This window comes from Somniosus microcephalus, chromosome 28 (assembly GCF_052327205.1).
Source record: "Somniosus microcephalus isolate GS21.2 chromosome 28, FLI_Smic_1.0, whole genome shotgun sequence".
Classification (NCBI taxonomy): Eukaryota; Metazoa; Chordata; class Chondrichthyes; order Squaliformes; family Somniosidae; genus Somniosus; species Somniosus microcephalus.
Window position 1 is genome coordinate 28,581,339 of NC_141014.1, and position 13,680 is coordinate 28,595,018.

The 13,680-nt window shown below is 48.6% G+C and overlaps 1 protein-coding gene across 1 annotated transcript in view; it reads left to right on the forward strand.

The window, feature by feature from the left end:
• The first annotated feature begins 922 nt into the window (after positions 1-922).
• Positions 923-13,680, forward strand: part of LOC147099471 (transmembrane protein 184B-like) — a 91,865-nt gene continuing 79,107 nt past the window's right edge. The window contains 1 exon segment of the mRNA XM_085969645.1: positions 923-1,223. The gene's annotated coding sequence lies outside the window, so the exon portion shown is untranslated.

Consider the following 13,680-nt stretch of genomic DNA (forward strand, 5'->3'; position numbering starts at 1 on the left):
TCCACCGGCACGCTCGAGTCCTTCCGCGACCGGTGGGCACCGCAGGGACTGGAGTGCGTCATCGCCCCCGGGACAACCAAATTTTAATTTAGGTTGTTAAGTTTTCTTTAATGGTTTTTTAGTTACAGTTTTAGTGTGCACAAGGAGTGTGATGGAATAGAAACATAGAAATATAGAAGATAGGAGCAGGAGTAGGCCATTCGGCCCCTCAAGCCTGCTCCGCCATTCAATGAGATCATGGCTGATCATCCAAATTCAGTACCCTGTCCCTGCTTTCTCCCCATATCCCTTGATCCCTTTAGCCTGAAGAAATATATCCAACTCCTTGAATATATTTAATGAATTGGCCTCAACTTGCCTCAACTCTCCACTTGTCTGGATGAGTGCAGCTCCAACAACACTCAAGCAGCTCGACACCATCCAGGACAAAGCAGCCCGCTTGATTGGCACCCCATCCGCCACCTTAAACATTCACTCCCTCCACCACCGGCGCACCGTGGCTGCAGTGTGTACCATCTACAAGATGCACTGCAGCAACTCCCAAACCCGCGACCTCTTCCACCTAGAAGGACAAGGGCAGCAGGCGCATGGGAACACCACCACCTCCAAGTTCCCCTCCAAGTCACACACACAAACCCTGACTTAGAAGTATATCGGCCGACCCTTCATCGTCCCTGGGTCAAAATCCCGGAACTCCCTCCCTAACAGCGCTGCGGGAGCACCTTCACCACACGGGACTGCAGCGGTTCAAGAAGGCGGCTCGCCACCACCTTCTCGAGGGCAATTAGGGGATGGGCAATAAATGCTGGCCTTGCCAGCGACGCCCACGTTTGAATAGCGAGTGGGGAAAAAAAGTTGGGATGCGCGGCCCCTTTAAGAAACTACAGGGATTACGTCACCCTATTGGACAGCGGTCGGTGTGCGCAGGCGCGGGAGCTGCAGCCCTTTAATCCTGAATCGTTCGCAACTCCGGGGCTCCTGCAGGAATTTCCCCAGCCTGGTGCGTTCGTGGGGGGAAGAAAGAGAGTGTGCAAACCTTGCTGGTCAAGGCATCAGCTCTTTAATCGCTCTGGGACCCCCACCCTCAGTCACTATTGCTTCCCCCCCCCCCAAACCCCTTGTAATTCACCTTTGAAATTGCTCCCCCCTCCCTCCCTTTGGTGTTATTAACTGGAGTGAATGCATTTCATTCAGGAGCACATCTCACACTCAGCCATGCAAAGGTAAGAGGGAGGAGGGAATGAAGAGGTTATCATTAAAATGTGTTGCTTTTTTTTTAATCGCACTTTTAAATCCGCCTGTTTTTAAGTATCGTTTTGCTTTTCACCCCTAACATTAGATTGAACGAAGCTGCAATTCATAATGTAGATGTTGCAGTAAAATCCATTTTTAAAAATGCACTTCAAATTTGGAGAATTACCCATTGCAAAAATCTTGTAACCTTTACGCAAAGATTTAAAATATATATAACTTTTTTGGTGTTATTCACTCTTTGTTACACCTTTTCAAAAGGCAGTTTAAATACCATTTATCATACTCGCCTACTGTTTGAATTTTTTTTGGTGCTCCTGTTTCATTTTGAGATTGTTTTTGTTTATTTAAAACACTTTTTCAATTAAGTAGACGGTAGTTGTTCTGTTCTCCCACCTTCGGAAAATATTTCTAAATGGGATGTTGTTTTGTAAATTTTTGGTGAGCTATAGGAAGGCTGAGTGCAGAGGTCTTCTTTTCGTACGTGGGCCCCACACATCCACGGCCAAGAACCAGTGCTGGGCCTCGAACACTGATATTTGCCTTTGTGCCCCTCAATGTATTTCTTTTCCCTCCCCTCGTTAGTACAGCAGAGATTGGGAGAGGGAGGGGGTTAATCCTTGTTGTCCCCAAACCCTTCTCTTCAACTCTTCTCGCCCCCCCTCCCCATACGCTGCAGTTAGAAGGAACCACGCTTTAACACAATTTGTTTGACACAAACATTGTTGAATCGCATCAGCAGTGACACTGAGTTAAGAGTTGTCTCGCCCCCATAAACTCCAAGATGTGGTATACAAATAACAGATGCCCTGGAGTAATGCCAATGTCCCAATCTAGTCTGAGGGGGCTTCAGATGTTTAAGCTTTGATCTAGATGTTTTAGTATCTGAATGCTTTAATTAGATTCCTGCCTTGTAACCCTTGCCTATGTGATTTGCAGTTTCGTTTATATTGTTGTGTCTGTTGTATTTGAAATCTAGTTTTTCATTTTATGTGGTGTTTTTAATTGGAACGTTTACATTTTAAATTTTGTTTGGAGCTGGAGTTGGTTTTGTTCCGCCTCGTGTCCCAGTTTCACAGTGTCTGCAACAGGTTTAAGGTTGAATTGAGGCCCATCGTCTAAGTCGGTTGACTGTAACCTCCTCCCAGAACACACTTCCTCCAACTCTTGCCTCTTGTGCGTCCTTCCCCCCCTTCCCGCCCCCCCCCGATCTGTTCGCCCTACCATCAGCGGCCGTGCCTTCGTCTGTCTAGGCCCTAAAGTTCTCGAATTCCTTCTCTAAGCCTCTCTGCCACTCCTCCTGCTTAAAAGAAAGACTTGCATTTATATAGCGCCTTTCACCGGACGTCTCAAAGCACTTTACAGCCAGTGAAGTACTTTTTGAAGTGGAGTCGCTGTTGTAATGTGGGAAACACGGCAGCCAATTTGCGCACAGCAAGCTCCCACAAACAGCAATGTGATAATGACCAGATAATCTGGTTTTAGTGATGTTGGTTGAGGGATAGATGTTGGTCAGGACACCGGGCAGAACTCCCCCCTGCTCTTCTTTGAAATAGTGGCCGCGGGATCTTTTACATCCACCTGAGAGAGCAGACGGGGCCTCGGTTTAACGCCTCATCTGAAAGACGGCACCTCCGACAGTGCAGCACTCCCTCAGTTCTGCACTGGGAGTGTCAGCCTAGCTTTTTATGTGCTCAAGTCCCTGGATCCTTTGGAGACCCTTCTTAAAACGTAACCTTTTAATCGCCCCTCTGGATATCTCTCCCTTTGGTGTTAATTTGTGTCTGATGACATGCCTGTGACGTTCCTCGGGATGCTTTCCTGTGTTAAAGCCGTTGTATAAATGCAAGTTGTGTTTTGTCATGACCTTGTCGGCAAGCTTTCTAATGCATTCCGACTGAGTTCGTAGCCAAGAAGTACAGTACAGGTGGCATTTGTTGTGCTACATGTTTATTAAAATTGTTTCTTCCCTCCTCTGGGCAATTAGTTGATTTCCGAATGGCGCATTTTGTGCTGCCTCCTATGGCGTCTTGAGGATGTCGAGCGGTATCCTTTTGGATCCCAACAATCAGCACCATTGTCCAACACTTGCGTTCTCTCTGTGCTCACACTCCAGCGCAACCCTGACTGATTATCTGGTCATTATCACATTGCTGTTTGTGGGACCTTGCTGTGCGCAAATTGGCTGCCGCATTTCCCACATTACAGCAGCGACCCCACTTCAAAAAGTACTTCGTTGGCTGTAAAGCGCTTTGAGACGTCTGGTGCTCGTGAAAGGCGCTATATAAATGCAAGTCATAACGGCACAGAAGGAGGTCATTCGGCCCATCGAGTCCGTGCCGGCTCTCTGTAGAGCAATCCAGTCAGTCCCATTCCCCCGCTCTATCCCCGTAGCCCTGAGAGTTTATTTCCCTCAAGTGCCTATCCGGTCTCCCCTTGAAAACATTGAGTGTCTCCGCTTCCACCACTTCCGTCGGCAGCGAGTTCCAGGTCCTCACCACTCGCTGTGTAAAAAAGTTTTCCCTCACATCCCCCCTGTATCTCTTGCCCAAAACCTTAAATCTGTGTCCCCTAGTCCTTGTACCATCAACTAGTGGGAACAGCCTTTCCCCGTCTAGCCTATCCAAACCCGTCATAATCTTGTACACCTCTATCAAATCACCCCTCAACCTCCTTTGCTCTAATGAAAACAAATCCAGCTTCTCCAACCTGTCCTTGTAGCTAAGATCCCCCATCCCTGGAACCATTCTGGTAAATCTCCTCTGCACCCTCTCAAGGGCCTTCACATCCTTCCTAAAGTGCGGTGAAGAGTACTGCCTTGTTCAAAGTGTCGTCCCTTCTCCTGAGACATTAAACTGAGGTCGTCCCCTACCTGTTCCGATGGGAGTTAAAAGATCCCATGGCAGTGTAAGAAAAAAATTGAAATTAAAAAGAGAAAATGCTGACGAACCCTCAGCGGGTCAGGCAGCATCCGCAGAGAGAGAAACAAGAGTTAACGTTTTGGGTCGGTGACCTTTCGTCAGAACTGTTCATCGACCTGAAACGTTAACTCTGTTTCTCTCTCCACGAAAGCTGCCTGACCTGCTGAGGGTTTTCCAGCACTTATTTTAGGTTTCCAGCATCCGCAGCATTTTGCCTTGGAAGGATAGTGAGTTCTCCAGATGGCCTGGCCAACTAACGCCGCCATAAACCAAGTTCACAGGCGATTCATCTCCTGCTGGTTTGGGGAATCTTGATGTCCGCAAAATGGCTGCCTTGTTCACCCACATAGCAACAGCCAGTAATTCAGTAGCTTGGGCCTATACTCTCGAGTTTAGAAGAATGAGAGGCGATCTCATTGAAATGTTTAAGATAGTGAGGGGGTTTGACAGGGTAGATGCTGAGAGGTTGTTTCCCCTGGCTGGAGAGTCTAGAACTAGGGGGGGCATAATCTCAGGATAAGGGGTCGCCCATTTAAGACTGAGATGAGGAGGAGTATTTTCACTGAGGGTTGTGAATCTTTGGAATTCTCTGCCCCAGAGGGCTGTGAATGCTGAGTCGTTGAGTATATTCAAGGCTGAGATCGATAGATTTTTGGACTCTAGGGGCATCAAGGGATATGGGGATCGGGCAGGAAAGTGGAGTTGAGGTAGAAGATCAGCCATGATCTTATTGAATGGCGGAGCAGGCTCGAGGGGCCGAATGGCCTACTCCTGTTCCTTGTCCTTGCTTTCTTGTGTTCTTATAGATACAGGGCAGGTTCCAAGATGTTTGAGGTGTAATAAATGCAAGCCCATCTCTTTTGGTTTCCTAAATCCTTGTGTGTGCCTGGTGATTTAAAAAAAGAAATGGTCTCCTCACACGTGATGTTGGGCACCGGAGTGGCGGGCTTGTGATCGACTGGCCGCCTTTTAAACCAGCTGCCCTGTGGGCGGCCTGTTTACAAATCCCTGCAGCCCTTTTCATAGGCCAGGTATTATTGGCCAGTGCGTGACCCGTGTCACGAGCAGGCTGACTTGGACAACGAGGCTGATTCGGCTTAATTGGAAACAATTTGCTTTCCCAGGTAGCTCGCTAAATGCTAATTGTTTTTTGTGCGCATTGCCCAGGTGCGCGTGGTGCCCTCCCTTGAGTATTTAAAGCTACAGCGTGTATATAACAAAGTGGTGCCACTTTATTAGAGAATATTGGGGAATGTTTGGGAGCAGGTTTATATTGATGACTTCCAGTGTTGCGACGCTCTCCTGACCCTACTAGGTGTTGAAGTAGAGGCTGAATGCAACCGTACATTTTTTTTTTTTTTACAAAGTATTTACAGATCAGAAACAGGCCATTCGGCCCAACAGGTCTATGTCGATGTTTATGCTCCACACGAGCCTCCTCCCACCCCATTTCATCTCGCCCCCTTCTATTCCTTTCTCCCTTGGGTGCTTACCCAGCTTCCCCTTGAATGCATGTGTGCTATTTGCCTCAACTACTCCCTGTGGTAGCAACAGAAAACACTGGAAAAACTCAGCAGGCCAGGGCAACATCCGTGGAGGCAGAAACAGAGTCAACGTTTCGGGTCGAAACCCTTCGTCAGAACTGAGAGAAAAGGCAGGAAATGAAACAAAAGGCAGTTTGGGGGGCTGGGAAATGGGGGAGGGGATGAAAGAAGAGACATTAAGAGATATTCAAGGTGAGACGAGATGGTAATAGGACAGGTAACCTGTGGTAGCAAGTTCCCCATTCTCTCCACTCTCTGGGTAAAGAAGGTCCTCCTGAATTCCTCTGCATTTATTAGTGACTATCTTATATTTATGGCGCCCTGTTCTGGCCTTGCCCGCAAGTGCAGACATCTTCTCTACATAATCTTGAAGATCTCCATCAGGTCGCCCTCCAATCTTCTCCTTTCTAGAGAAAAGAGCTTCGGCCTGATCAATATTTCCCGATTGGTATAACCTCTCAGTTCTGGTATCATTCTAGTAAATCTCTTTTGCACCATTTTTCCAGATAGCGAATGGGTGTCTTAAGAACAAGGATGGTATTGGGGATCAGAAAATAGTTATGAGGAGAATCTTGAGATACTTGGGACCAATGGTCCCTTTAAGCTGTGCGGCGCTCCTGGTTTTTCCCATTTAATGCGCAGCCCGTTAAAGAATCTTAAAAAGGATTGGAGGGAACATTGCTTGGGGCTATTCCCGCTGGTGTAGAGAAAGCTAAGAGGAGATTTAATGGAGGTCTTTTTTAACAAAGTGTGTGTGTGTGTGTGTGCCAATGGTTATCCCTCAACCAACATAACAAAACCAGATTATCTGGTCATTATCACATTGCTGTGTGTGGGACATTGGCTGCTGCGTTTCCCACATTACAACAGTGACTCCACTTCAAAAGTACTTCATTGGCTGTAAAGCGCTTTGAGATGTCCGGTGGTCGTAAATGGCGCCATTAGAAATGTAAGTCTTTTCTTCTTCTGGTTGGCGCCATTGTTACTGAGAGTGAGGAGAGCTGTTAGGAGCAATTTCTTTCTTGTGGGGAGATGTTGGGAGTGGGTGGCGCCGAGACCATTCCATTGTTGGCGTTGTCCCAAAGGTAGCATCGTAGACCGACGGGCGTTGAAGCGTTTCACCGCGTAGTTCAGCGGACCGAAGATACTTTGCATCTGCTGTAAGTTGCTCTATCCCTCGAGTGTCGGAAAAGCTTTCTGAACACATTATTCTCACTTTGGGGGGGGGGGGGGGGGAGAAATGGTTTGAAATACAGTGCAAAGAAAGATCCCATAGTTTGTTTACGAAACAAAATTGAGTCAGAGGATGATGGGGTGGGGGGGGGGGGGGGAAATAACTGCCAGTACTGAGAATCTGAAATTAAGAACCAGCCCTCCCTTCCTTCCTTCCTTCCTCTTCCGATTCTCCTACAGTACAGCAGTGACTACGCTCTTGTTGGCTGGGAAGCACTTTTGGACATCCAGAAGTCGTGAAAGGCGCTATGTAAATGCAAGTGCTTTCCTTTCTGGAGGACCTGCTGTTTACTGCAAGTGTTTTCTGTTTCTATTTAAGAAGAATGATGTCAGTGCTTTGCCTCTGCTTCCTCGTATGAAGGTTGGAGCGGATTGACTGAAGTACAGTAAAAGCCGACGTGACTCATTGCTCGTCATTGACTTTGTCTGCTGACGGCAAAGGTGCTGTGTAAATTCTCCCTTCCTTCATCCGACAAGGGAAACCACTTTTTTTTTTGAGTTACTTCTTTCAGAATTCTGCTTCATTTTTTTTCCTCTGCCCTGCTGGAAGATCTTGCTCGTGGTCTCGCTTTCCCTCTCTGGAATAGTGTAGAGTCTCACTCAGCTTCTACTTCAGAGTCAGGATATTGTCTTAACAGGAACTCGCACGTGAAAGGCTGCTCCCAATGCTACCTAATCAAATGACGCCATTTATTTAGCATATAATATAATACACTGTAGCAGACTCCTCTCTGGTGCCTTGCCCCAATGGCCAGTCTTCACGTGCGAGGATAGAATGTGAGTATAGAAACATAGAAGATAGGAGTAGGCCATTCGGCCCCTCGAGCCTGCTCCGCCATTCAATGAGATCATGGCTGATCATCCAAATTCCGTACCCTGTCCCTGCCTTCTCCCCATATCCCTTGATCCCTTTAGCCTTAAGAAATATATCTAACTCCTTCTTGAATATATTTAATGAATTGGCCTCAACTGCCTTCTGTGGTAGAGAATTCCACACGTTCACCACTCTCTGGGTGAAGAAATTCCTCCTCATCTCTGTCCTAAATGGCTTACCCCTTATCCTTAGACTGTGTCCCCTGGTTCTGGACTCCCCGACCATCGGGAACATCCTTCCTGCATCCAGTCTGTCTAGTCCTGTTAGAATTTTATAAGTTTCAATGAGATCCCCTCTCATTCTTCTCAACTCCAGCAAGTATAAGCCCAATCGACCCAATCTCTCCTCATACGTCATTCCTGCCATCCCAGGTATCAGTTTGGTGAATCTTCGCTGCACTCGCTCCATGGCAAGAACATCCTTCCTCAGTTAAGGCGACCAAAACTGCACACAATACTCAAGGTGTGGTCTCACCAAGGCCCTGTATACCTGCAGCAAGACATCCTTGCTCCTGTACTCAAATCCTCTCGCTACGAAGGCCAACATACCATTTGCCTTCTTAACCGCCTGCTGCACCTGCATGCTTACCTTCAGCGTATTAACAGAATCTTGCCCAACAGCGGTTTTGCTGTCGAGCCTATTCCTATTGTCACCTGCCTCCCCCACGTGCTCTTCTACTCTCTTCCCCTTCCTCCCCCCCCCCCCCCCCCCACCCGCCCCCCAACCCCAGCGATCACTGGATAGCAGTCAGGAATAGGATCCGAGCCGATGTTCGCCGATGCACGGTGGCATAGTGGTTAGCACTGTTGCCTCACAGCGCCAGGGACCTGGGTTCAAATCCGGCCTCGGGCGACTGTCTGTGTGGAGTTTGCACATTCTCCCTGTGTCTGCGTGGGTTTCCTCCGGGTGCTCCGGTTTCCTCCCACAGTCCAAAGATGTGCGGGTTAGGTTGATTTGGCTATGATAAATTGACCCTTAGTGTTAGGGGATTAAATATGTGGGGTTACGGGGATAGGGCGGGGATATGTGTCGGTGCAGGCTCGATGGGCCGAATGGCCTCTATCTGCCCAGTGGGGATTCTGTGATTCTGTCTCTTGCCCAGGGAGCACCCGGGCAACTGTAGTACCCTAACTGTCGCCCTGACTGGGAGAAGCTACCTGGGAAGGAATCTGGAGCTTTCCAAGGTGTCAACCGTGGCTCAGTGGGTCGCACTCTGGTCTCCGAGTCAGAAGGTCGTGGGTTCAAGTGCCACTCCAGAGACTAGACCACAGAATCCAGGCCGACACTCCCAGTGAAGTACCGAGGGAGTGCTGCATTGCCGGAGGTGCCGTCTTTCGGATGAGACATCAAACCGAGTCTGCGCTCTCGGGTGGACGTAAAAGATCCCGTGGCAAAGACTTTTCTCCGTGTCCTGCCCAAAAATTACCCCTAACCAACGTTACTTAAAAAAAAATATTGTCTGGTCATGATCTCATTGCTGTTTGTGGGAGTTTGCTGTGCGCAAATTGGCTGCCGTGTTTCCCACATTACAACAGTGATTACACTTCAAAAGTACTTCATTGGCTGTAAGACGCTTTATAAAATGCAAGTTCTTTTTTTCTGATCTGCGCAGCCTAATACTACACTTCGTGTGGGAAACAATTCCTATATTTGATGAGATCTCCCCATAGATATGACCTGGTTTTCTTTATTGCATCTACCCACCTGTTTTCTTTATTGCATCTACCCACTAGGTTATTGGCAAACACGTTCTGATGTACTTCTGAACACTGCCCTTGGTTTACAATGGATGTAACTATCAGCTCATTGCTCACCAATACCTCAGCTGAACAAACACAGTCTCGGAGAAGTCCAGATTTCATGACTTCCTTTTAGGCAGTCCCTCGGAACCGAGGATGACTTGCTTCCACATTAAAAATGAGTTCTCAGGTGACTGAGTCCAATGCGGGACCCACAGTCTCTGTCACAGGTGGGGCAGACGGTGGTTGAAGGGGCGGGTGGGTGGGGTGCTTGGGTTGACGTGCGCTCCTTCCGCTGTTTGTGCTTGGCTTCCGCTTGCTCCCAGCGAAGAGACTCGAGGTGTTCGGCGCCTTCCCGGATGCTTCTCCTCCACTTTGTGCGGTCTTGGGCCAGGGATTACCAGGTGTCGGTGGGGATGTTGCAGTTTTTCAGGGAGGCTTTGAGGGTGTCCTTGAAGCGTTTCCTCTGCCCACCTGGGGCGCTCTTGCCGTGCCGGAGCTCTGAGTAGAGCGCTTGTTTTGGGACTGTGGCAGGGGTATGACCATGGCCCATTCCCCAGTTAGGGAGGGCAACACCGGACAGGATTTCCCACTCCTGGTAGCTATCCCAGTGATCTCCTCTGGAGGTGTGGACATGTTGTGGAGGGGGCAGGATTGAGCTGGACAACCTGGCCATTCTCGTGGTGTTGACTAACCGGCGAAGAATGTCCCCTTGAGTGAGGTACTGGAGCGGTCATCTGGTGCATGACGGACTGTATCCCAGCAAGGAGTCAGCACTTTGGGGAGGAGGGGGGAGGAAGATAATTTTTTTTTAAATTCATTCCCGGGATGTGGGCATCGCTGCCGAGGCCAGAATTTATTGCCCATCCCCGAATTGCCCTTATGAAGATGGTGGTGAGCTGCCTTCTTGAACTGCAGCGTCCTTGGCTCAATGACGATGAAGGAATAACGATATATTGCCGAGTCAAGATGGCGTGTGACTTGGAGGGGAATTGGAGGTGGTGGTGGTCCCATCTGCGGGAGGGAGAGAGCTCCAGGTGATAGTGGGAGTAAGATATGTTTATCCTTTGTACCAAGTACAGGAAACTCTCGATTTACCGGCACCTAAATAACTGGAAATCTCTGTTAACTGGCAAAATGCAGGAGTAGGTTCAGGTAAGTTTTTTACTTCATATTAGTGGCCATTCCTGGATCTGTGGCCTTGTACGGGTTCCTGCACCTGGGACGCCTGGATCTGTGGCCGTGTACGGAGCTCTCGTACCTTTTACTATACCTCTCTGTAATCCGGACTTTTTGATTTTCCTGTAACTAGTTTTCACAGTTGAGAGCGAGCGAGAGAGATGCCTATCTCCTTTTTTCATGTTTGCAAAAACACAAGCTTAAAACCTACCTGAGAGACATATTTTCTTGAGTTAGTTATGTCCTCTGCTTCTAGACACAAAAGGCATTAAGTTTTAAGGGGAGAGCGTGGGAACATGGTCTTTAGATAGAGGATCAGCCATGATCTCATTAAATGGCGGAGCAGGCTCGAAGGGCCGACTGGCCTACTCCTGCTCCTATTTTTCTATGCTTTGCCTCTGGTTAAGGCTGCAAGTTGCTTTTTTTTTTCTTCCCACCCACCCCATAGGCCATGTTTGGCAGAGGCGGGGTGGGGGGAGGAGGAAGCGCAAGAGTGAAGAATGCCTGTGGGCCAGGCCTCGGTCAATGAAGCTCTGAAGTTGACCTCTGCATTGACAATAACTTGCCCTCCAGTGTCTGTGTGGCCCTCCACCCGATGGGGAGAGAAACATAGAAACATAGAAGATAGGAGCAGGAGTAGGCCATTCGGCCCCTCGAGCCTGCTCCGCCATTCAATGCGATCATGGCTGATCATCCAAATTCAGTACCCTGTCCCTGCTTTCTCCCCATATCCCTTAATCCCCTTAGCCTTAAGAAATATATCTAACTCCTTCTTGAATATATTTAATGAATTGGCCTCTACTGCCCTCTGTGGTAGAGAATTCCACAGGTTCACCACTCTCTCGGTGAAGAAATTCCTCCTCATGTCTGTCCTAAATGGCTTACCCCTTATCCTTCTCCTAACCCAGCCTCATTTGATGCCTCGCCATGTTCGTACAGGATTGTGGGATCTCAAACCCGCTGTGGTGGTCCTACACACCTGGCACTTTAGTGCTAGCCGCCTTCGACTTTAAATCTTGATGCCTGCACTGAATTTTCTACCTTTTTGACAGGAACTCCATTTGGAAGTTCAGGAGACCAGGCCCAAGGCTGGGGATTGGTTTGATTGGGGGGGGGGGCGCCCTGCTTTCTTTCTCCTCTTCTGTTCATTTTCTCCCTATGCCTCCCCTCCTAAAAAGCATTCACTGGTGTACAGTTCCGCAAGCACTGAACCGTTCAGTGAGATCGTGGCTGATCTGTATCCTACCTCCATCCACCCACCTTGATCCCCCCCCCTTGGCTAGCAAAAAATCTATCGACCTCCGATTTGCAATTATTAATTGCCCCGCTATGCTTATTTCCAAGTAGAGCTCATCGGGAGCACCGTCTTCTCCCTTGCCCATCTGGCCCTGAGGATGAGGCCAACCGCGGATCTCCGACCACCGCTCCGGTTGAGATCCGCTCTCACGGTGTAGGCCGCCTTGGCCTGTGTGGTTCAGCTTTTCCCTCCTTAAATATTCACATCATTTAAAAGTAGCAGCGCAGCTGAACAAGGCCACTTTTTATAAAAAAAATTTAAAAAAATGCAAACGGTCTAGAATTGAAAAGCAGAGACGTCGTTAAACTTGTATCAAACCTCGGTTAGACCACACTTGGAGCACTGCGAACAGTTCTGATCTCCAAATTCTAAAAAGGATATAGAGGCACTGGAGAATTACACGGATGGGACCAGAGCTGAGAGGTTCTAACCATCAGGAAAGACTGAACAGGCTGGGCCTCTTTTTTTTCTCTCTAGGGGGAGACCTAATCAAGGTCTTAAATATTATGAAGAGTTGAGCTAGGGTAGACATGGAGAAGATGTTCTTGATGAGCAAGGGGGTGAAAGGTTATCGGGGGTAGGCGGGAATGTGGAGTAATCGGATCAGCCATGAGCTTATTGAATGGCGGAGCAGGCTCGAGGGGCCGACTCCTGCTCCTAATTCGTGTGTTCGTACGTATGTTCCCACCTGTGGGAGAGTCCAAAACTATGGTCATAAATATAAGATGGTCACTAATAAATCCAATAAGGAATTCAGGAGAAACTTCTTTACCCAGAGAGTGGTGAGAACGTGGAACTCGCTACCACATGGTGTAGTTGAGGCGAATAGTATCGATGCATTTAAGGGGAAGCTAGATAAGCACATGAGGGAGAGAAAGGAATAGAAGGGTGTGTTGATAGCGTGAGAGGAGGCTCGTGTGGAGCATAAACACCGGCATAGACCAGTTGGGCCAAATGACCGGTGCTGTACATTCTACCTACTGTAATTGTATGTAACTAACTAGCTCAGCCACTGGGGAGCTCTGTTTATTTTTATAATGAATGCACACTGCTGAGGAAGGGTAGTGCTGCGAGGAATTTTCCACTTGTTTGCCTTCAGTATCCAGCGCTCCCAGCTGAGATGCAGCAACAGTTAAACGTCAATGCGGTGCATCTATTAAGGGAAAAGCAGATAAACACCTTGAAACGAAGCAGGATACAGGACCACGGGGGTGGGGGGAGAGAGTGGGGCAGTGGAATCGGGTTCAGGGCTGCAATAGCAAAGGGACACGGTGGGCCGCATGGGCTCCTCCTGTACTGTAACGGAGAGCTTAGTCCTGACAAGTTCGTTTAAAAAAATTTGTTCATAGGATGTGGACGTCGCTGCCGAGGCCAGCATTTATTGCCCATCCCTAATCGCCCCTTGAGAAGGTGGTGGTGAGCCGCCGCCTTGAACCGCTGTAGTCCCCTGTGGTGAAGGTGCTCCCACAGTGCTGTTAGGGAGGGAGTTCCAGGATTTTGACCTAGCGATGATGAAGGGTCGGCGATATATTTCTAAGTCAGGATGGTGTGTGACTTGGAGGGGAACTTGCAGGTGGTGGTGTTCCCATGCGCCTGCTGCCCTTGTCCTTCTAGGTGGAAGAGGTCGCGGGTTTGGGAGGTG